At 44.1% G+C, this 24,822-nt stretch overlaps 1 protein-coding gene across 3 annotated transcripts in view; it reads left to right on the top strand.

Moving 5' to 3' along the window:
• LOC109450808 (uncharacterized) overlaps window positions 1-24,822 on the top strand; it is a 168,288-nt gene that overhangs the window by 77,532 nt on the left and 65,934 nt on the right. The window lies entirely within an intron of this gene.

Genomic DNA, 24,822 nt, shown 5'->3' with positions numbered 1-24,822 from the left:
TTCTGTATGGGAAAGATTGTGTCCTGTAGACAGATTTGCGTAAATCCTAGCTTCGCCTTGCATTAACTATGTAGTGTTGATCAAGTTATTGAACCTTATGGAGTCTTCTGTGAAGATAACTCACATATACTGAGAGCTTTCTCTGTGTCTAGCACTGTGAAGCATTTTACAGACTTTCTTATTTAATCCCAAGACAGCTTGATGAGAGAGGAGCAGATTGTCAGTGCGCTGCCTGGACTTCCTTGCCTTATACCCTTTTGGGGCACACTGGCCTGACTGTCAGCAGCAACATTTAAGGACCAGAACTTTCCCTGGCCACCAGAGCTCCTTTTACAGCCAGGCCAGAAGTGCAAGGAATTAATGCCCCTTTGAAGCAACCTCCAGTCGCTGACTGATGGCAGTTGGTGTGTAAATACCCCAGGTTCCTCACCTCTTGAATGAGATATTTCTGATCACCTTGCACAGGTTCCCAGGCCTCCCTAGTGAGATGGAGCAGTGGTTCTCAGTTTGGTACCTTTATTTATTTATTTATTTATTTATTTATTTATTTATTTATTTATTTATTTAATTGAAGTAAAATTTATATAACATAAAATCTACTATTTAACCATTTTAAAGTGTACAAAATCAGTGGCTTTTAGTGTATTCTCAGTGCTGTACAACCATCACCACTATCTAACTCCAGAATCTTTCCATCACCCAAAAAAGAAACCCCATACGTGCTGGTAGTCAGTCACTCTCAGTTTTCCTATCGTCCCATCACCTGGCAACCACGAATCTACTTTCTGTCTCTGTAGATGTACCAATTCTGGGCCCTTCATATAAATGGAATCACCCAATATGTCATCTTCTGTCTGGCTTCTTTCACTTAGCATGGTGTTTTCAAGATTGATCTATGTTGTAGCCTGTGTCAGTACTTTGTTCTTTTTAACGGCTGGATGATATTTTATTATATAGATATACTGATTTTGTTTATTCATCAGTTGATGGATATTTGGGTTGTTTCCACTTTTTGGCTATTACGAATAATGCTGCTATGAATGTGTACAAGTTTTTGTATGGACATGTTTTCAATTCTTTTGGGTATACACCTAGAATCAAATTTCTGGGTCATATGGTAATTCTATGTTTAACTTGTTGAGGAACCGTCAAACTGTTTTCCACAGTGGCTGTGCCATTGATATTCCCACTAGCAATGTACGAGGGTTTCAATTTCTCCACATCCTCACCAAGATGTGTTATTATCTGTCTTTTTTATTATAGCCATCCTGATGTGTGTGAAGTGGTATCTCATTGTGGTTTTGATGTGCATTTCCCTGGTGACTGATGATATTGAGCATTTTTTCCTGTGCTTGTTGGTTTTTGGTGTATATTCTTTGGAAAAATATCTAATCAGATCCTTTCCCCACTTTTTAATTAGGTTATTTGTATTTTTATTGTTGGGTTGTAAGAGTACTTTATCTATTCTGGATACTAGACCCTTATCACATACATGATTTCCAGATACTTTTTGCTATTCTGTGGGTTTTTCCGTTTTCTTGCTAGTATCCTTTTACATACAAAAGTTTTTAATTTTGATGACAGAGTGGTAACTTTTTAAACAGCAAGTGCTTTATTGGCTACTTTCCCTTTTTGTCCCTTCATCACTTCTGCAGGAGCACCTAATCTACAAAAAATACCGTACAATTCTCATTCACATTGCAGATTTGCTGTATCAGGGAACTTAAACTTCTTTTTTTAAAAGGGTATGTATGGAAAATTTTCACTTTGAGAGTGCCTGGTCCTCCCTTGGATGCTATGGGGTCCAGAATCTTCACACTAATTTCACTTTGTGTACACCTGTCAGTCATTCCTCTAGAAGGAGCTTGCACTTGCTTACTTATGAATAAAAAACTCTTTACAGCACTCATTTTAGCTTTTAGGAGAATGTATATTGTAATGCTGGATCTCAACTCCCACTCCCCGCACAAGAACACAGGATATGGTGAGGCCAAAAAGGAACAACAATGGAGCCATAGATAGGGGAGTCATACCACTATAGTCTCAATGGTGGCTGGTCAAAACACAAAAGCAAACATCCGCCAGTACCCCAACAAGGGTTCTTCCTGCACCCCAGTCTCGCTGGCAGCCAGGCAAGACACAGGAAGCAGGATCCACACGATCCACAATCCACCATCTGCACTTGCTAACGCCACTTGCTAGCCGCTATCTGCCATCTGTGTCTCTGCCAGCCAACCCACCAACCCGCTTTGCTAGCCACAATCCATGCTTGCTAGCATAGCCACGGCAGTTATATTAGTGGCTAATGACTAACTGGTAACAGCTGATGGCCACCAAGCCACAGTGGATGGCCATCTAATAACCGAGCCAGCACCTTTCCATGTGAGGTTGAGAGCCTGGAAACTGCTCTCCTGGCTCTGTCCCCAGATGTATTTTATACCTTGAAATCCATGGCAGAAAGTGAAAGCAATATTTGAGGCTTATTGGAATTTCACATCGTTTGTCACAGAGGGAAACTTAACAGTGAAATTTACGATTTGCTCCAGAGTTACTCACTATTTTTTAGGAAGGAACCTTGTAACTTCTTTGGGTTGACTCTAGAATCATCTCAATGCATTTGGGACCTAGTGGTATGTCTTAGTCAGTTAAGGCTGCTATGATGGAATACCATAGATTGGGTGGTTTCCTCAAACAATAGAAATTTATTTCTCATGGTTCTAGAGTCTGGGAAGTCCAGATCAGGGTACTAGCCTGGCTGAGATCTTGTGAGGGCCCTCTTCCTGGTTTACAGACAGCTGCCTGCTTGTTATATCCTCACATGGCTGAAAGAACAGGCTCTAATCTCTTTCTCTTCTTATAAGGACTTAATCCCATCAGGGGGGAACTCCAACCTCATGACCTCATCTAAACCTCATTAACTTCCAAAGGCTCTACCTCCTAATACCATCCCATTGGGTGTTAGGCTTTCAACATATGAATTTGAGGTGTGGGGGTGGAGGGGACACAGACATGCAGCCTATAACATGACTTTTGTGGCTTTTGAATGCCTCCCATTCGTGAATGGGGTTTCTGGAAAGATGATGTGCAAATAATGATGGTTGAGTCCTTTATCCAGTGGAGACTGTGAGGGTAGTGATGGGGGTTGGCAACATGTAAGGAAGAATTCCTGCCAGAATAGAGAGTGTGCTGTCTCATGTCTCCAGGTATTATACATGGACTCCAAAATTGTGAGAATACTATGGCTATTGTGGGCAGGAATTTCCTAGTCATGACAGAAAAATGGGTTTATCTTTATACTTTCACTAAGAGATCTGAAGATTGGTTAATAGGTTGTTCACTGACTGTCAGAAGCCAAGCCAGCACCACCTAAAGGTGTGAGAATGCAGGGAAACTAGCCTCATTTCACCGCTCACTGAGACGAAGGAGAGCTGGTCAAGCCCCAGCAAAGCATCCCGGCCTGGCGTGCACACTCACCCTCTCCCACCTGGCTTTCTAAGCATCGGCAGCGCTGTACATGCACCAAGAGCCCGTGGGGTAATCCATGAGGAACATTCTTGTCTAGAACATTCCTTCTGTGAGGGGGCTTTTCACCAGAAGCGGGGACCAGGGAGTTGTGGAGGGCACTGAGGGACAGGTGAGAAAGACAGCAGAAGACACCGCAACCTGCCCAAAGTTCTCATCTCTTTGAAAGGGGTTAAGTCATTCTTGAACAGTTTATCGCTCATCAATTGTAATTAAATATGTTTATATTAAATTATGTTCTGTAATTAATGTAAAATCCTTTAGCCTGTGCTGTTATTAGAACCAGATGCTGAAGTACCAACAATATTTCAACATGACGGTGCTGCCTCGCCAGCTGTCTAACTGTAATTACTTTAATCTCAGCTTGTTATCTAATTATCACCTTTGTAAAGGGAAAAGTACTCTCTAATGCTTACTGATTGTTTCAGATGATGATGAAGAGCAGGGGAACAGCTGTCAGAGATCGCGGGCCCTGCTTATCACAACGAAGGAACTTATCCTGAAGCCTATTCAGGGCCAAACTGCTGTAAAAAGATGTCCCAGGCGGGAACAGGGGACTGGCCAGTACGGGGAGACAGTTGATGTGGTGTGTGGGTGAGTCCCCTGTGGACAGAGTGTCACGTGACACCTGCCTCTTTCAGGGGTGGCTGGGGGACAGGTTGCTTGATACACTTAAGACTGTTGCATCGTCTGTAACACAGAGACAGTGACAATACTGAAATCTACCGCAGAGGATTGTTGTGAAGATTGAATGAGAGAATGCATATGAAGCCCTTGGCACGAAATGTACATACTTATGGTAATAAATGTTAACTATTCTCTTCTTTTAAAAAATATCAATGTTGGTTTTCTCTATTTTCATTTTAGCCTCTACGACCAAATCAGAAACCACTGAAATGGGTATGTGAATACCAACAATGTGGCATTATCAGTGCGTTTCCCAAATTATGTTTTAAAGTTTTATCCTTTGGGGACTGAAACTTACCTTTGCATTGTTTATTCAAAAAGGGCTCACCAAACTAGTCAAGAGTATAAATAGTATAAAAGGTATGGTCAGGGAAATCTTGAAGCTCTTAAGGGAAAGAATCAGTTTTTGGAATACCTTTCAGTACTTTCTGTATGGATTTGCACGTCAGCATTTGATGCAATAACTGTAGTCCATTCCCAAATAACCACCAAATCCGATTTCTTGGGATGTTGATTAAGTTTTTACTATCCTCCCATGCTTTCCCTCTCAGGGGCCTCACTCCCATCAGAAGGGAGTTGACGCCAGTCTCCCTGCCGTGAAAATAGCATGGCTGCCTCTCCCATTAGACTGTGAGCCCCTCAAGGGCAGCACAGCACCGTGGTCATTTATATATTCTGAGGGTATTGCCTTGACTGGCATGTATTTTGTCCTCAGTGAATGTTTCTTGAAAGAACTAAAGAAAATAATTTGTTCTCGGGCCATGCTGGATCACCCAGTGTTTTCCTTCCCCAGAAGCACAGCCTCAGTCTCCAGGATTTCTTGCCACACTTCACTGCATCCTCAAACCAGGAAACTGCAAAGCAAGCTGCAGGGAAGACATATCCTAGCACCCAGGGGGGTCTGGCGGTAATGCTGATGAGTGGGCTGTGTCTGGTTTAGCAGCAATAGGAACACCCTGAGGCATGTCCCCAACCCCAGGAGGGCAAAGGGGTGGGAATTTCATATCAGTAATGCCTGGGGACAAAGAAGGTTGCTTTGTGAGAGGGGCTCCCACCGTTAATCAGAAAAGCATAACCATCACGAACTCCACGTAAACTCCCTTCAGTAGAAGGTCTGAGCCAGACTCTGGAGTTGCTCTTGGTGAGAGTACCTTTGGCTATTGAAGGAAATATCCTAAAATGAGAGAAATAACCCAGTACCAGAATCATCAAGAAATCTCTGCCTGTAGCCTCAACCCCTATCTTTTCCCTTGTAGTTTCTCTCTCTCCTGCAATAAACCACCTATGGTAGAGGATGTGAGGCAGCCTAGCAGAGGCGTCCCATGTGGGTAGCATCCCTTTGCTGGTTCCTAGCACAGTAAATTCTATAAGCTGAGAAGCAATGGTTAGGAGGGCAGCCATTAGTTCCAGGCTGCCCAGGTTTTTGTCCTGGCTCTACTCCTTACTGAAGGTGTCATTTCAGGCACACTACTTAGCTTTTCTGGTCTTCATTCCCTCGTCTCCGAAGAGGGGATAATAGTGCTTCACTCAGAGGCTGTTGTGAGGTACAAAGGACTTAGAAAAGGGCCCATGTCATGTGCTCAGCAGATGTTAGTTATTAAAAGGCACTTAGTAAATACTAAAGAATTTTTAACAGGGGCCTTTTGTAAGTTAATGCTTCTATCTTTGCTTATTTTAAAAAATAAACTATACTCTTTTCAACTGAACTGGAAATACCTTACCAAATAAGATGCATTTACAGAAATCTCTTTCACTAGAAATAGGAAAGTAAGGAAAATAGAAAGAAGGAAAAAGACACAAAGCATGAACCTCATACTGTAACTGCAGTTGAGAATGACAGTAAATCTGCGCTTCCTGACACCCAATAAAACAAGGGGAACAAGATGAGCTGTATAATTCCTAATTCCTATTATGTGATAAAAGAAAACATATTATTTTTTTCCGGAGAATCTGATTTTTTTTCTCTCAAATTAAATTCTAAAAGGAATTTAAAGTAATTTACCAAAGAGCTGTGAACAACAAAACCAGAAGAATGTTAGCCTGGAAAGGGGGGATTTATCTGTTTTGCTCTTGACCAGTGCTTGGCACATGTGGGTGCTCAGTGACTAAACACAAGTGTTTTCAGTAGCAGATTTTTCTTGCATAAAAGTCAGCATCCTGCCCTGATGATGGTATAAAACAGTGACTCCAATGGTCAGGTGGGAGCCAGTGTGGAGGACAGAGCTGAGTGGGTCTGCCACTGTGGGGGTGTTGACTCAGGAGCAGGCAGTAGGTCTCGTGGCTCCCCTGCTTGCTCATAATGCTGGCCCTGACCCCCGCCTACCTCTGCTGCATCCTCTTTCCAGGGGTATCTTCCCTTGTTCCCCCATTTCAGGCTTACTGAACAGACTCTTTCTGTAGCTTCCCTGAGGGGAGCAGGTGAGAATGGACCTCCTGTGACCCTCAGCCAGCATGAGATTTTCCCTGCTGGGGTGGCCTTGTGCTGTCCCAGTCAGGCAGGCCTCCCACAGGGCTTGGTCTTCAGTTCTTCTGCCGAGTAGTATCTCAGACACTCCAGACAGGGCCACACTCTCTCTGGTAGGTTTGCATCTCAGGGCTTCCGTTAACGTATGGTGACTCCATCAGTCTGAAGGCCTCAGTTAAAATATTATGATCTGTCTCTTTGAGCCCAAGGAAATCTCATTATAAATAAAGTAATCTCATTTGCGGGTGTGTTCTATAACCCACAGGCTCGGAAATGTTCGGATACAGCATGCCTGGGAAGTTGGGCTGTCAGATTAATACATTGTGTGAAAATTGGGGCCAGAGGTCAGCAGTCTCCTGATACACAAATCTCCCTCTGAGAATCTCATTTCATTCAGACTATCAGTTAGATTAGAAATGCCCTAATTATCTCACTGAAATTAAATTACTTTATGTTAGGGTGATATAATGAACAACCATAAAGAGGATATATACAACCAATCATCTTATTAGTCACAGCAAGACCAGACTATACACTAAACGGACCTTGCTGACTATTGTCAGCTAGTCCCTGTCACACATAAAAAAATGCAAGGGAAAGAGGAAAAAGGAGGGTTAGTGTTGGTTCTGCCTCTGGCTGTTCTTGTGTGTTTTTCCTAGATAGGTGTGGGTTCCTGCGCTGAGGTGCTAAGAATTTCTCCCCAAGGGTACCAGCTCGGGTCCTTAAGAGTGAAAGAGCTATAAGGGATCCACTGAGATCTAGACCTTCTTTGCTCCTATCCCCTTGTGAGGCCTCATGACTTAAAGGACAGCACCAGGCATCCATTGCCCTGCTCTTCTTTATTCCGGAAACCTTTCCAGTACCTGTCAAGTGATAGGGCTCTGCTGCTAGGGTACACTTGTGGTCCATAGGAAGATTAACTTGTAGCAGTTGCATTTATTAAAGTAAATAGTATTAGCTGCTGTAATGAATTACCACCAAATCTCGTGACTTAACACAACAAAATTTTATTTCTTGTTTAAATCACTAATGCAGGTCATTGTGTGTGTGCGTGTGTGTGTGTGTGTGTCTGTGTGTGTGTATTACTCTGTCCATGCAATTACTAAAGAATCCACCTTGTGACTCTGCCCCCTGTAAGTCAGATTTCTCAACGGTGGGACTATCAACATTTTGGGGCTAGATTATTCTTCGTTATGGAGGCTGTTCTGTGCGTTGTATGATGTTTAGCTGCATCCCTGGCTTCTACCCACCAGGTGCTAGTAGGATGTCCTAGTATAACAACCAAAACTGTCTCCAGACATCACCAGATGTCCCTAGGAGAGGGGGACAAAGTTGCCCCCAGTTGAGAACCACTGATCTAAGTCAATGAAGCCTTCTCATTCATCATGAGGTGGCAAAAAACAGAGCAAGGAAGATTCTGCAGGAGGTTTTCATAGGCCAAGCCTGGAAGCAACACATGTCATTTTCACCCACACTCTGCTGGGCAGAAATCACATGGCCTCACCTAACTGAAAGGGTGGCTGGAAATATAGTCTAGAAATATCCCCGGGAGGAAAAGAAAATAGGGTTTGTTGAATGTGTAGCACTCCCGGCCGTACTGACCTTGTTAAAAGATAAACCAAGGATATACCAGAACCTGAGATTTGGTACCTCCCCTTATGGGCATCTGATGTCTTCAAGTCTGCTGGTTATCACCATGGGAACTCACCCACCTAGACCTACCTTTTTGGCTCTGATGGGGTCATGTGCAACCCCTACTGGGGAGCACATTTTTATAGAAACAAAGGGATGGCAGGCAACCGAGCCGCGCTGGCAGATTGGGCATAGGGCAAGGGGCAGAGCTCTGCGTGGGCTGTATTTATGCAACATGGCTACAATAGAATTGTTATAAACAGAAAAAAATACTGATAGCAGTTTAAAAATTAACACCATTACCTTAGGTAGATCTTTTTATTAAATGATAAGCAAATATGAAACAATTTAACAAAATGAGCATGTTATAGGCTGTGTGTTTGTGTCCCCTAACCCCATTCCCCACTCCAAATTCATATGTTGAAATCCTGACTCCCAGTAGGATGATATTAGGAAGTGGGGCCTTTAGGGGGTGATTAGGTTTAGATAAAGTAATAAGACAGGATTAGTGTCCTTATAGGAAGAGAAGGAGACTAGCGCTCCCCCTGTCAGCCAGGTGAGGACACAGCAAGAGGGTAGCCATCTGTAAACCAGGAAGCGAGTCCTCAACAGAACAAAATCTACTGGCACCTTGATCTTGGACCTCCCAGCTTCCAGAACTGTGAGAAATAAATGTTTGTTGTTTAAACCACCCAGTCTATGATAGTCTGTTATAACAGCCCATATTAAGACAGGATACAATGTAATTCAACTCTTAAATAAATACATCACCACATAAGGTGAGTTCTATTTCTACGTAAGGCAAGACTGTGTCCAGACAATTTGGTCCTTGGATAACCAGTTCTTTTCCAATATACAAACACATAGATAGTGACTGGAGGTTTAAAATTTTAAATTACTATTATTTTTTAAGAGCACGCACTTGAACTTCTCTCTGAGGCAGAGGATACATAGATAGATATAGTTGGAAAGAGATCACCAGGCGTGTGCTGATGACCCCATTTATTGGAGTCAGTACCTTATTACTGTCAGTGCTGTTGTCTGTGTTGATGGGTATTTTCCCAGAAAGATGAAGGGATATGCTACCTGGTTTGCCAACTTACTGCCCATATGACAACATCACACTTTAAAGTTGTGCTACTAGGTAATGCTGCAGTGGAAAGAGTTTCGGGGTAGGAGACCGGTGCCCTGAATTCCTGAGCTGACTGTGCCATTGCCCTTGTGATTGTGGGTGAGTCAGGTCACTGACAGAGCAGGCAAGGCTCTGAACACCTACTTTCCTTGATGGCTTTTTGACAAACAGCTCATACCACCCCCACCACTGCTTCCAATATGGCTGCCATGCTGCGGCCAGAAAGATATTTTCTAATGGCATGATACCATCTTTCTATCCTCATACCTGCTTATAACTTTTCCATTGCATCCAATTTGCATTTCAAATAAAGACAAAACTCGTTTGCATGTCCTGCAAAACGCTATGGCATCTGGCCCTTTTGCAGGCTCCTTTGGTGCCATGCTCACCAACCTTAATGTACACCAGCCTTTTTTCCAGTGCCGCCTCATAGGGTTACATGCTGTGCTCTCTGCCTTGAGGGGTTTTCCCCATCTCTCTTCTCTTGGTTAACTCTTCCTTCCTTTATAGTTGTCAGCTGAAAGGTCACTTCCTCACAGGTATCTTCTGGATGCCCTGACCAGGACTAATTCCCTTCTCCTGGGCTCTCGCAGTACCACCCACAGTATAGCATTATCAGAGTTGTAATTTTTCATTTTTGGTATAATTATTTGAATGCATCTCTGTCATCTGATTGTAAGCATCACGAGAGCCATGACCGATAGCTTTGCTCATTGTTGCATTCAAGGGCCAGGCACGTAGTAGGTGGTAAGACATTTTTCTTACATGAATGAATTAACAATTTGGACTGTTTCAAAATTAGTCAACCAGTCTTGACACTGAAGTTTGACCTGTTTGATTCACTGTGAAGCTGCCAACAATTTAGGAATGTGATTCCTGTATTCTCAGGGTGTGCCATTGAGAAAGCTAAGGTGGTCAGTGAAAATGGCATGGCATTCAGTAATATCTTTGTCAGCATTACTTCATCATTTCTACTGGAAATCTTAATAGAGCCACCAAACCCCGTATTCTTCCAAAACCTTTTACTGAAAATGCATGTACCGGGGCAATCCACCTGCAGCTAGCAACCCCGAGGAGCCTGACTATAGTAGAAGGTGTGGTTTGCAGGGAAATAGCCTAGTTTGGGGGAGGAGAAGACTACTGATCATGTAGCAGTGACTCCAGGGCTCTTAGCTCACTAATTCCCTTCCCAGAATAAGGAATGAGGTGAGCAGTCTGTGAGTGTCTACATGTGGAAGTTGGAGGAAGATTCGGCTGCCCCTGGAGAGCCTCAGCCTCTTATGATTCACTGCATGAGGCCGGCCCCTCTCTACTCTGAACAGAGTGAGGTATGAAGTCATTTCCAGAGCAGCGTCTATTAAATTCCATTACATGGTGCTTTTCAATTTAAGGGGAAAGACCTTTGCAGAAACTAATTTGCAGTTGCTTTAATCATGGAGCTCAGAGACGGCACACTTTTCCCATTGCTGCAACTAAAAAGGCTCACTGGTTTTGCAGATTGGGCCCTCCCCACTCCTCCATCTTGGCTCCTGGATTCCTTCTGTGGTTGTTGCACATCTCCTAATTTTTGCAACTTTTGAGACAAAAAGGAAGTAATTACATTCAGTTGTCCTGGTGAATGTAAATGAATCAGAACTCATTTGAAAACACCCAGAAGTAAAGCAAATGGGATCACTGTGGAGTTGTTTCTTCTCCCCTGCCAGTCTCTCCTGCCTCCTGGGGACTGTCTCTTGTGTTCCACTGGGATTGTCCTTGACCTGGAGAAGGGCAACTGGGAGTCATAGGAAGTGAAAAACTCTTGATTAGGAGTTAGGAAACCTGGGTCTAGTTCTCCTGTTTACCAAATTTAGTCCTGTAGGAAATTCGTTAAACGTTTAGGGATATCTCATTTATCAAATGAAGATAATAACTCTTACCTTAAAGCTCACATAGAGCTTGAGGGGAAGGTGAGGTGAAATAACACATGGAAAGCATGGAAAGTCTGTCCAAAGATAAGGGGTAACAATGGAGTTGGTGATACTGGTATATCCAAGATTATTGAAGAGCAGTTGTCTCGGTCGAAAGACTTCTCTGCTGCCCCAAAACTCCCCAAGGTAAATTTCACAGCTGCTTGAAATCTTGGGGGGTTGAAACTTTGTGGCCTCTGGAGTCTCCTGTGAAAATAGAAAAATTCCAGAAAGAATCAGATACTAAATAACCCATTTTTAGTCATCAACGTTTAGCAGAGACTTATGGTTTATTAGATAATTATTGGCTTCTTGGGGAGAAGAATAAAGAGACTGAGATGTGAGGACAAGTGGATTTTATAAGCTGGAAATTTTGTGGGTGTGCTGGGGGAACTGGGATTGGTTTGAATATCTTCATACTATGGTGTTCTGACGCTGCTCAACACAGACTTGGGTAAAACAAGGTACGGGGATGAAGGATAGCTCATCAGGCACTGGATTAAGTATTTAATTTGTTTAGTGAATGTTAGTCATTGTTTTTGACTAATGACAATTGAAACGTGCTTCGTATGACTGTAGGAAACACCTCCCCCACAGCACACACATTGCGGAAGCTGAAAATGCCAGATACTTGTTTTCCCAGCCTCCTTTGCAGCTAGGATGCTGGTGCATCATCCAGACTTTGTCAGTGATCTGCCCGTGGTCGTGAATCAGCAGCTGCTGACACATTGAAGTAGGGACTGTGCAGAATCCAATCTGGCAGTTGTGGTGGACCTATGGTGGCTACGGCCCGATTGAGATTGCAGCCATGACAGTAACCCTGGTGTCAACATCCAGAGTATGTCCAGGGATAGTGGCCGTGACAGAGGTTTCTTCAGGGGACTCACTCTGTGATGTGATTTGGGGTGTTATTCCTGGCAACCTAAGCTTTAAACCTGTTCTCTAGTGCTTCTGGAGATCTGTGAGCTCTCTAGACTCCTTTTAATAAATCCCCTTTCTTCTTGAATTAGCCAGACTTCCTATCTGTGGATTGCAAAGGAAAAGCCTGATGATCACACATATATAATGTGCTTACATCCTCACCACAACCCTAGGAGGTAATGTATGTATTGCTTACATTTATGATAATGAAGCTGAAGTACCGGGGTGGGGGTCAGGCAAGGCTGAGGAGCAGAGTAGATATGTCAAAGCAGGACCATTGAATGTCAGCATCTGGGCTCTTTCCCTGGGGCAAGAAGAGTGCGAGGGATGCTGAGGAAGATCTCCCAGCATTACCTGCTGAGAGGACAGGGGTGTGGCCTGACTAAACTGGTGCAGGAGAAAGAAAGACTGGGCAACCAAACCGCTGGGCCACCCCTACTAATATATGCAAAGTTCTTTGTAAACTACAGAAGGGGCCATAGAAATGTATGGTACCACCAGAGCAATAACTGCAATGATGATGATGATGGTGATGGTGTCTGGCTAGGGAATAAAGGCCCCGATTATTCTATGGCACATTCCACAGATGCTATGAAGCAGCCAGGATTTTCTGAGTCCTCTCTAGCCATATTTTGCAAGAGAACTCAATTTACTCCCTCTTACGACAATGGAAATTTCTGCCCTTTTTGTTTTCAGCCCCAGCAGCAAGAGGTAAAAGGCACCCACACCCTGGCTGGTTCACAGAGGTTCCCTGAGAGGGAAACCTTTTGATTCAAGCCTCAGGATGTGTTCTTTTTCTTCTAGAAGACTTAAAGAACTGCCTCTGTAGCTTGGCTCACAGAAACAATCTTCCTGTTTTCGAAGATTCTGGATGTGGTTGTAGTTACTGATGCAGGGGTTGCTTTCTCTCCAACCCACCCAAAAAATCCCCCCAGAACTCTGAAATTAAACACACATGGTAAACTTTATGACTGTGTGATAAAATATACCCAAATGGAGTTATAACAAAGTAAGTAGGTGACTGCCAAACTGCCACCGCGGCAGTGAGGGACTCTGCGTATTGATTTGGTAGTGTAGGAATATTTCATTTTACTTGCCCATGTGCATCTGAAGTAAACTCATTTTACTTAAACTTCTTCAACAAGTCAATTCAGGGAAGGCATTCATCGTGGAGTATGTGGCATGTTAAAATAACTGAGTCACAGAAAACATTCTTGCTTTTCCCTTACTTGCCATTAGAAATTGAATTTCATTCCACCATTAGCCCACAGGGTCTGTTTTAAAAGGAAGGTCCACTCAATGGAAAAACCTGGTTGGCATTGGTGAAATATGTGTGCCAAGCCCTCAGCTGGGTGTTTGGGCTGGTGGGAGGGTTCACAGCCTACTGGCCAGTTAGGTGCTATGGACTCTTGGTCACACTTTCTCCTGCTGTGCCTCTGACCAGGTTCTTGAATAACTTATACATAGAAAGTCAAGGGGAAGAGGTTCAAGAATAGAATAGTTTAAGGAGTGGGAAGAACAGTCCCTATGCAAAGAAAAATTGGAGGAGCACAAAAAATAACACACTGCTGTTATTTCCTGCTTCTGTAAGTTTTTCTTAGTCCTGCTGTTACTGGCAAGGGAAGCATAATGGATGAAAAATGGTGAAGGTTTTGCAGCATTTCTGATATGCTTTGTAAGTTTTATAATTGTGAGGTAATAGTCCAATAAGGATGACAACCCCTGGGAAATAGGGGGATCCTTGTTCTTGTAATGGGTAGTGGTGACAGGTGCAAGTTCTGGAGCAGACTACCTGGGTTGGAACCATGGCATACAGGGCAAAGGACTTAGCCTTCCCGTGCCTCAGTTTCCTCATCTGAAAATGGGGGGGGGCAATATGGTATTAACCTTATGGGGTTCTTGTGCAATGCACTTAGAAGAATGGTGCATACATAGTCAGTGCCAAAAGAGTATTAGCCGTTCTTATTATTAGCATCGTCAAATAGTACTCTCCAAATAGTGCAGTCCACCATTGAGTGGACCTTTCTTTTAAAACAAACCCTATGGGCTAATGGTGGAATGAAATTCAATTTCTAATGGGAAGTAAGGGAAAAGCAAAATAGTGCAATTTGAATGGCCCCAAAACTCTCCCTTTGCCAGTCACATATCACTCCTCCACTCAGTGGTTTTAGACGTTCCCTAATAAAACTTCCATTTTCCTATGAGAGGGGCCCTGTTCCAGCTTTTTCTGGCTGACTCCTCAAGAGGCTGGCTCAGTCTTTAATAGGAGTGGGATCCATCAGAATACCTGGGTTTGGGGAAGGGAAACAGCTCACCACCTGGCCCAGACCAGGTTGCTCTGTGGGTCAGATTTGGGATCCTCTCTTTCCAGGTGTCTCCATCAAGGCAGGAGGAAGAATTTCTCTCTCCAGCATTCTTGGGATTCTCAAGTTTCTCTTTCCTGTTGCTTCTCTTTGCATTTGAGTGGTGTGTTTCATTTGTCAAAGATCTTTCACTGTATGATGTCCATTGAGCCTCACAAAGACCTAGCGAGGTGAGAAGGCAGGCATTGTCACTCCCTTTAAGGTAACTGAAATCCAGAGAGGTTAAGTAGTATCCAGGGTCACACAGGTAATTACAGAACCTAAACCCGAATTCAAATCTCTTTCCACTCTGTCACTTGGGTTTCCAAAGGCTAGGAGCCTTCACACTGCACTAAAGTGACCCTCCGATGTAGTTACATATTCCTTTGAGCTCTGACCATCTTTTTATCTGAACCAAGCTCAATCTTGAATGGGTACAATGCCCTTATTAAAGAGTTTGCTGCTTACTTACATGCTAACCTCCACTTTGTAGGGAAAGAAATGATCAAGTATTTTCATAATCAGCAAGTTTCAAACTCCTTGAGTCTAGAAAGGAATGTCACATGGAGGCTCAGAACACTGATTCTGGCATCAGGGTGTCTGGATTCAAATCCTACTCTGTCAATCAGTTGTGTGACTTTGGGAAATTTATTTAGCATCTCTAGGTTTCCATTTCATTTTTTTTAGAATGGAGATAGGAATAGCCCTATATCATAGGTTAACTCTGAGAATTAAATGAAGTCGGTATTATAAGAGAGATGGGAACAAAATCAGGAGGCAGTGGTATCACTGACAGATCCAAGGAGGGAAGGTGAACAAGGGTGAACTCTGGTGTGAGGCCAAGGGGATGGAGATTGGATTTGTTGACATGAGGTCACTGGAGACGTTGACTCTTAGTGCAGTGTTGGGGCATAACTCCTATAGGGGGTTGGGGTGATATTGACAAGTACACGCCAACTGAAGAGACAGAGACAAAAAGCATACACAGGTCCTTTAAGAAATGTTTTTGTAAAGTGGTTAAGAGATAGCTGGAAAGTAATGGGTGGTGTGTAATCAAGGGAACCATAACATATATGCGTATATGAAGTCTGACAATTAAGTTCGCGAACTGGTTGCACTGATGTTGCTGACCCTTTTTTTTTTTTATATCAGAGGGATTATTCATTATGAATTTGTACCAACTGGACAAACAGTTAACCAAGTTTACTATTTGGAAGTGCTGAAAAGGCTGCGTGAAAAAGTTAGACAACCTGAACTTTTCACCAACAATTCATGGCTCTTGCATCATGACAATGCACCAGCTCACACGGAATTGTCTGTGAGGGAGTTTTTAGCCAGTAAACAAATAACTGTATTGGAACACCCTCCCTACTCACCTGATCGGGCCCCAATGACTTCTTTCTTTACTCGAAGATAAAGGAAATATTGAAAGGCGGACATTTTGATGACATTCAGGACATCAATGACAGCTCTGATGGCCATTCCAGAAAAAGAGTTCCTTTGCTTTGAAGGGTGGACTAGGCGCTGGCGTCAGTGCAAAGCTCCCCAAGGGGAGTACGTCGAAGGTGACCATAGTGATATTCAGCAATGAGGTGTATAGCACTTTTTCTAGGATGAGTTCGCGAACTTCATTGTCTGACCTTGTATTTTATCATTAAGATGGGAAAGGTACCAGTGTGTTTAAATACTGTGGTGGGCACAGTTGAGAGGAAGAGGTTGAGTTACATAAGAGAAGGGATGACTGGTAATGAGCGTTCTCTGAGGGACAGGAGGGGATGGGACCCACAGCTCTGATGGACATTCTGGCCAGGATAAGAGGCACATTCCCTTGGAGTCACAACAGGGAAGGGAGGAGTAGCTGGGTGCAGCTGTCCTACAAAGGTTAGGTAGTGGAGGCTGAGAGAGTTCCCATATGCTGGCTTCCCTTACTCTTTGAAGCAGAAGATTAAATTGCCTGCTGAGTGTGTGGGGTTAGGTGGACAGGGAGGTCAGAAGTTCAAGGAGAGTGGAGGCAGTTTAAATATCAAGGTTAGAGACCAAGAGTATGAGTTAGATATTGTTCATGCTGCTGTGACAGGAGACTCCCAAATGCCGTGACTTAAGTAAGAGAAAGGTTTATTTCCCTCTCACACAGCAGTCTAGGTGGAGGGTCTGGGGCTGACAGGGGAGCTCAGCAGTGTTGAGGGGAGAGCCGGGGCCAGATCATGCAGGGTGTTGTTGACCAAAGGAAGGGCTTTGGATTTTTATTCTAAGTTCATTGAAGATATCAGAAGGGACACAGAAGAAGGCAGTGTGTGGACATCTTGAAGGAGGGTGGGGAGGGCCCCATGGAATCCATGTCTTACTCATGTCTAGAAAGTTGAGAAAGTGATGAAGTGGAAAGGGGCAGGAGGTTCCTTCACCTTTGCCCCTTGAGCGCAAAGGAGCTCTGGGCACCCACCTGCATGCTCCCAGGTGTGTGGGCCTGTTAGTGGGGAAAAAGAGGAGAGAGTTTGACTTCATTTCACTCTGTGTTCCGAAGTTCTTGTTGCTTCTTTTTTTTTTTTTTCTTGTTGCTTCTTGAGCAGTTAATTGCCCTAGGTGCTTTATATACTTTTAAAAATTATGTTTTGTACTTTTTTAAAAATTATTTTTTATTTTTCAATTATAGTTGACATTCAATATTATTTTATATTAGTTTTAGGTGTACAGTGTAGTGGTTAGACATTTATATAATTTATGAAGTGATGCCTCAATTAGTCTAGTACCCACTTGGCACTATATATAGTTATTATAATATTATTGACTATGTTCCCCATACTGTACTTTATATCCTTGTGACTATTTTGTAACTACCAGTTTGTACTTCTTAATCCCTTCACTTTTTCGACCTACTCCCCCAACCTCCCTCCCATCTGGTAACCATCAGTTCATTCTTTGTATCTATGAGTCATTTCTGTTTTGTTGTTGTTGTTTATTTTGTTTTTTAGATTCCACATATAAGTGAGACCATATGGTATTTATCTCTCTCTGTCTGACTTATTTCACTTGGCATAATACCCTCTAGGTCCATCCATGTTGTCACAAGTACCACCCTAAGCGAGCTCGTAAAATGGAAGCTTTACATTTTACACTAGGTCATCTACACACCCACGCATGCACACACCCATACACACACACATGCACACATGCAAACTAATTGGAGCACAGGCTTTAGAATTCAGGTAGACTTGGGTTTAAGCCCCAGTGACTGTATTTACTTGCTACATGTCTTTGGGAAGTGAATTAACCTATTGCAGCCACAATTTCCTCCTCTATAAAATGGTGATACAAGTAGAATACCCTTCATAGAGTTGTTGTGAAGATCAAATTAGAGAGAACGTGCAAAGCACAGTTTCTAGCATGTAGTAAGTGCTCAGTATATTACAGCTACCATGATTATCAAGCTTAATAAGTAATAGCGATCATCATCATCAACATTTTACCTTTTTCCAAGAAATTTCTTTTATCTAATAAGACAAACTAACCAAACATCTCAAAAGGTACATTTGCATTTCAAAAAATATCTGTATTTGGAGCCAGCTTGCCTCTTCCTCTCCAGGACTGATCAGGCAGCCTGGAGTCTGAGAGGAAGTTATTGGTGACGCTTTTCAATGGGAAACCACCTGTCCACCCTTTTGTGCTATCCTCAGAGAAATCTGTTGTCCTGGAACATCTTTTCTTTAGAGAGCAATTTGGCTGCTAAAATGAAGCTAGGCTCCTTTGTGTCTAAGCGCACCATGGTTCCAGGGCTCGGCGTGGGGGTGGAACAGCTTGCCATTGGCAGGTGATGGTGGAGTTTCCTGCTGGTGGCCCCATCTTCTCCTCGCAGAGCCACGTGAAGCCGTGCCGTCTGTTGGTGAGCACTTCCACATGTGTAAATGTGTGCTGTTCCTGACAGACTCTCCCAAGGATCTGATTTGAATCTTGTTTCCCACTTTGAGAGGCTGTATGGCTGTGTGTCATAGGGAGAGACAGAATCGCCTTCTGACTGGACCTCCTTTCAAGCATGAGGACATTCCAGTTCTCCCTGAGAAGGGTGTGAGTAGCTACAGGTCTGAGTAGCCGTTCCAGAGTCTCTGGAGCCCTGGGCTGGGAGGCTGTTTAATATGGAGAATAGGTGTTCAAGTTTCTGCATCAGATATTATCAGGCTTGAATCCCAACACAACCTTTGGTAGCTGTGTAACTTTGGACAATTCACCCCCTGAATCCCAGTTTTCTTCTCTATAAAATGAATGCCTGGCACATAGTAAGTGCTCAGTGAACAGTAAGTCATTGATAAGAGATGGGTTCTAGTCTTGGCTGTATCATTAACTGGCTGAGTAGCATTGCCTAGGTCGTTTCACCTTGTCATTATGATAGGTGGAAGGTGTGGGGAACTCAGAAGTCCTTTCTTGCTCTGAGGGTCTTAGGTTTTTTAATGGCTGGAGGCTTCTGGACAAGGAGAGGGGCAGGTAGCCAAGTTCATGAGCTGTCCTGAAGGCCCACTGCATGCAGGCTCAGAGCGCACAGAGAAGAAAAGGGAGAAGCCTGCTTCTGGAGTGTTCACAGATCAAATAAGAACAAGCCCGAAAGAGCACTATTGTTCATGAGCTGCTTTCATGGGTAAAGGGTGGAGAGACAGAGGCAGAGACTCAAGTCTGTTGGGGAACTAGTTAAGGACAGAATTTTCAACTGAGACTTGAAGGCTGTACCAGGTAGATATGTACTTGGCTGAAGTGACAGAAAACCCTACTACCGTGTTCCCCGAAAATAAGACCTACCCTGAAAATAAGCCCCAGTTAAGATCGTGAGCCAGAGGGACACATTTAGTATGTTATGGCGATGTTCCAGAAGATGACATGACTGTATTTGAATAAATGTAGATTGTTGTACATGAAAAAATAAGACATCCCCTGAAAATACACCCTAATGCATCTTTTGGAACAAAAATTAATATAAGACCCGGTCTTATTTTCGGGGAAACATGGTAAGAGTGGCTTAAACTACAAAGGCATCTAACATTTAATGTTGAAAGATGATGTGAGAGATGGGAGGTCCAGAGATGGTCTGGTGGCCCAACAATGTCATAAGTGACTCAGCTGCTGTCCATCGCTCTACTCTACCATTAACAGAAAGTTGGTATCACTCCCTCATGGTTACACTATGGCTGCGTTCACTACAGCCATCATATCTGCCTAGTTAGTGCCCAAGCCAGAAGCAAGGGGGCACCTTCTTCCCTGCCCATCTCTTTCTTTTCAGGAAGGAAAATCTCTAACAGAAGCCCTGTAGACTTCCTCTAATATCTCATCGGCCCAAAATTGGGTCACAAGTCTTTGCCCCAACCAATCACTAGTGGGGGTAATGTGGTTGCCGTAACTGGCTTGGACCAATCGTGAGTCCTTAAAATTGAGCATCCACAGGAAGAAGGCAGTGTGCTGTGTGAGCGACCAACACCATCCTGCCTTGATGGAGAAATGGACAAGGTAGCTGAGGGCTCAAAGCCAAGGGAATAAAAGAGCAAGAGGAGCAGAACATGCAAAGGTGCAAAGGTGCAGGAGACAACCTGGGTGGCTGGGATTGCTGGTGGTACATTACTGCAGAAACACAGCACAGGTGGGCAAGGTCTCATATAACATTTCATTCCTGGGGCTGGGTGGGCTGTAGGCAGTGGGGAGCTACTGAAAGATACTGAGCAAGTGAATGAGTGCAGGAGCAGATGGAAAAACCAGGCGTGTGGAGGTCCCCTGTATTTTAGGAACTGAGTAGAGCCATTCTAAGACAGGCAGTGATGTCACTAATAAACTCTGAGGACTCTGTTCAGATGATTATAATTGACGAGACAGTATACATGACCTTAGTCAATGAATTTGATCATGGAGGCTGAGGTTCTGTCACACTTGCACCTCATCTCTCCCATCTGCCCTGGGCTCAGCCTTCAGGCCCCACCCCCACCCCCCCCAGTGCTGAAACAATCCAGCACTTTATGTTGTAGGTGAGGGCGACTGTGTCCCAGTTTATAGAGGAGAAAACTGAGGCTGGAAGTGGGTAAGGGGCATGCTGGTGAACTTTGGGGGTAGGACTTGAACCCAGAGCTTGTCTTTCCCAGTCCACCATGCTACTTTATGACTTTAGAGGAGGGCACCCCTCTCAACTCAGCCAAGATGTTTGCTAAACCTGAGCTTCTTCTGTTCCCACCCCTCCTCTCTGTTTCCTGTGGTCCAACCCAGGAATCAGGGAGAAGGGGAAAGTCCTGACTGACTCTTGCGTTATAGTCAGGAAACAAAGCTGCCTTTTGTTATCCTGTTGTGGTCCTCTTGGTCGCAATTCACATAAGCCATAGGACCACAGGTTCCCCTGTCTTTCTGCAAACGTTAGGGAAGGTGCGTGTGGGAAGGTAACACAATGTCCACCTTTCTGCCCTGCCGTACAGCTCACAGCCTCTTCCCTTCAGAACCATGTTTGTTGCTTACTGTCCTAATTCTCTATTTTCCATTTAGTTGTTCTGATTAAATCCAAATACTACATCACTACACGCTTCTAAACTGGAGGATGCACAGCCCCAGTTCTTGTAGGGAGAATGCAAAACAAAAGTACCCAATATATCTTTCTGAAGCATCAAGTTTATTACAAGACTTGGAAGAACCAAGTACTTTAATTAAAACCATCCCTCTCCTGCAAACGTGGAAGAAAAGAAGAGCAGGGGAGGGGGGAAGGGACCCAGGAAAAACAGTCCAATCTCTGAAGTTTCACCCGGGTGGGGGCTAAGGAGTGGACCTGCAGCTATGGCAGCCTCTCCTCTTGTCCCCCAGTGGCTCCAGGCTGTCCTCCAGGCTCACCAGGTACTTTGTGTATGATGCTTCTGAAGGTCATGGTGATGTCAGGTACCCTCCTGATGTGAATACCATGCAGAGAATGCCATGGCAGTGTGCACACCTCCATCGCCTACTGGACCAAGTCCTCTCGCCCAGGGGTCCTTGCACACACAGTGTGTACTTCTTACACTGATGTGACCTGTAGTAGTTTGTGTCTAGCCTCTGGCACGTCTCCCGCACCACATGGCTGGGCTCCCTGGAGCTCAGCATCGTTTTATTTTCAGGTGTACAAAACAATGTAATAGTTAGACATTTACACCCCTCACAAAGTGATAACCCCCACCCCCCAATCTACCCCTCTGACATTGTGTATAGCTGTTACAACACCATTGACTATATTCCCTATGCTGTACTCCACATCATGTGACTGTATGTGTGTGTGTGTGTGTATATATCTATATCTATATCTAGATCTAGATCTAGATCTAGATCTAGATCTAGATCTAGATATAGATCTAGATATAGATAGATATAGATATAGATATATATATATATGACATTCAGTATTATTCTACTTCAACTTCAGGTGTATAGCACAGTGGTCAGGCATCTGCACTCTATGAAGTGATCCCCCGATAAGTGCAGTGCCCATCTGGTATCCTGCATAATCTTTACAACATTATTCATTATATTCCCCATGCTGTATTTCATATCCCCATGACCATATTGTGACTACTAATTTGTACTTTCTAATCCCTTCACCTTCTCCCCCATCCCAACTCCCCTCCCATGTAGCAACCATCAGTTTTTTTCCCCTATATCTCTGAGTCTATTTTTGTTTTGTTTGCTTGTTTATTCTGGTCTTTAGATTCCACATATAATTGAGATCATATGGTATTTGTCTTTCTCACTCTGACTTATTTCACTTAGCGTAATATTCTCTAGGCCCATCCTATTTTTGCAAATGATAAGATTTCATTCTTTTTTATGGCCGAGTAATACGCCATTGTATAAATGTACCACAAGTTCTTTATGCAATCATCTATTGATGGGAATTTCAGTTGTTTTCATGTCTTGGCTATGGTGAATAGTGCTGCAATAAACATAGGGATGCATATATTTTTTCGAATTAGTGTTTTGGATTTCTTTGGATAGATACCCAGGAGTAGAATTGCTGCGTCATAAGGTAATTCTATTAATTTTTTGAGGTACCTCCATAATGTTTTCCATAGTGGCTGCACCAGTTTGCAATCTCACTGACAGTGCACGAGGGTTCCCTTTTCTCCACATCTTCATCAGCACTTGTCATTTGTTGATTTATTGATGATCGCCATTCTGACTAGAGTGAGGTGGTATCTCATTGTGGTTTTTATTTGCATTTCTCTAATGATTAATGATGATGAGCATTTTTTCCTATGACTGTTGGCCATCTTTGAGTTGAGCATTTAAAATGCAGGGACCCTGGTTTGACTTCCCCGGAGTCTTTGTTTATAGCCCTGCCCTGGCTGCCCACCATTTGAACAGACTCTCCCCAGCTCCGTTTGCGATGCCGCTTATTGGATGGCCTAAGGCAGAGCTCTCTCAAAAAGCCCAAAAATCTTCTGCCACCCCCTGCCAGCCCTGGCTGGTTCCCTTTGGGGTTCCACTGCTGCTGCTGCTGTGGGTGGTGAGAGAGTCCCCAGGGCCACACTAGGGGGCTGGGTGAGAGGTGGTGGTCCTTGACTCTGGGCTGGGTGGGGGCGTAGGCTCTTTGGCCTCTGCCCTGACTCCCAGCCTGGCAGAACCTGGAGCATCTGGCTGAACCTCCTGAGTTGGGGATGGACTACGGCTCTTGGGGTCAGGGGCACAGAAGGGTCTTGCCACGATGGTGCGGCACTGCACGTTGGGTTTCTTCGTATGGGTTTCTCAGGATGAGGTATGTGGCCATAATGCTGTTATACCTACTACCTGTTAATGAGTCCTGGACCTGGTCCCTCAAAGCCCAGGTTCATCATCTCCTCTGTCACCCACGGGTCCATGTGATCACAGGGCAGCTCACTGTAAGGCCTGAGTTCCTCCTCCTGGCCCATGTGTAGCCTTGGGTCCCTCATGATTTGTTTTAAAGTTTCTCTGTCCCTGAGGTCAAGGGTCATCAATTTCTTTAAGATGTTTTTGCATTCTAAAGATGCGAAAAATGGCACGTGGTATTTCCCACCCGGTATCTGCTGCCACAGCTCCCAGAAGCCCTTTCCCATGAACGGCAGGGTGGCAGTGACCATCTTACAGAACACTCCTAGGCTCTATAGATCTACCGCAGGGCCATCAGAGTTTGACCCGGGAAGAGCTCTGGGACAGCACAGAGAGGCTGCCACAGAATGTGTGCTCAACTTACTGCCTGTAAACTGAGTTCTGAGTCCAAAGTCCACAGTTTCAATGTTCATATGTGCATCAAAGAGCATGTTCGCTGGCTTCAGCTCCCTGCGGAAGTGCCCCTCTGGTGGCAGTCTGCACAACGGGTACTGGCTTCCGGAAAATGCCGCAGGCCTCATTCTCGGGCCGGGGGCCATGATCCTGCAGGTAATGGATCACGTCCCCTCCCTCCACTACAGTGCTCCATAACGAGGAGTAACATTTCCTTGGTGTCAGTCACTTGACTAGCTTGACTGGAGTCCAGTGATTCAGGCCTTCCTGCAGGGGACTTCCCACTTCCCGTAGTGGACATTTCTGGAGGCTGGAGGGGCCCTGCTGATTAATGACTTTGGCAGCCACCTCTGTCCCGGCCAGAATGTACCAGTCCAACCTCACCTTGGTGAAGCTGCCCTGGCTAGTGGTGTTCAGGAGCTTGTAATGGCCAATACGGGGCTCCCCGTCAGCAGAGATGGTGTCAAGGTTGTGAGACGTGGTGACTTGCTAAGTACACTAACCGACAATACTAGCAATGCTTTCTAACTATGCAAACAAACAATACTAACTATGCTAACTGTACTAACTGTACTAACAATGCTATCTAAAAATACTAACAAAAAAAGAGAAAAACAAAGAAAATAGTGAAAAACTAAGGGGGAAAAATGAGAAAAGCACGAAAACTTCACCTGCCTAGTCCAGCCTGCTGGAGTGATATCAAGGAAAAGCAAGGGCTTTGGTGTCTGTGGATTCAGGCTTGAATCCTGGGTCCACCCACCTCTTACTTGTGTGTCTTTGGGCAAATCCTTTAACTTGTCTGAGGCTTAGTTTCCTCATGTGTAAATTGAAGCTTTAATACGGCATAAGATTGCTATGAAAATCGAGTGTATCAACACATGTAAACTGTCTAGCCCATGGTAGTTGCTAAATCAATGCTAGCTTTTTTATTCTCTTAAGAGAAAGATTTATCTGGGGGTAGGC

Source organism: Rhinolophus sinicus, chromosome 14, assembly GCF_057876585.1.
Source record: "Rhinolophus sinicus isolate RSI-liver-muscle chromosome 14, RSI-T2T, whole genome shotgun sequence".
NCBI classification, from domain to species: domain Eukaryota; kingdom Metazoa; phylum Chordata; class Mammalia; order Chiroptera; family Rhinolophidae; genus Rhinolophus; species Rhinolophus sinicus.
The sequence above is the reverse complement of the archived record's forward strand: the minus strand, read 5'-3'. Positions and strand labels throughout refer to the sequence as shown.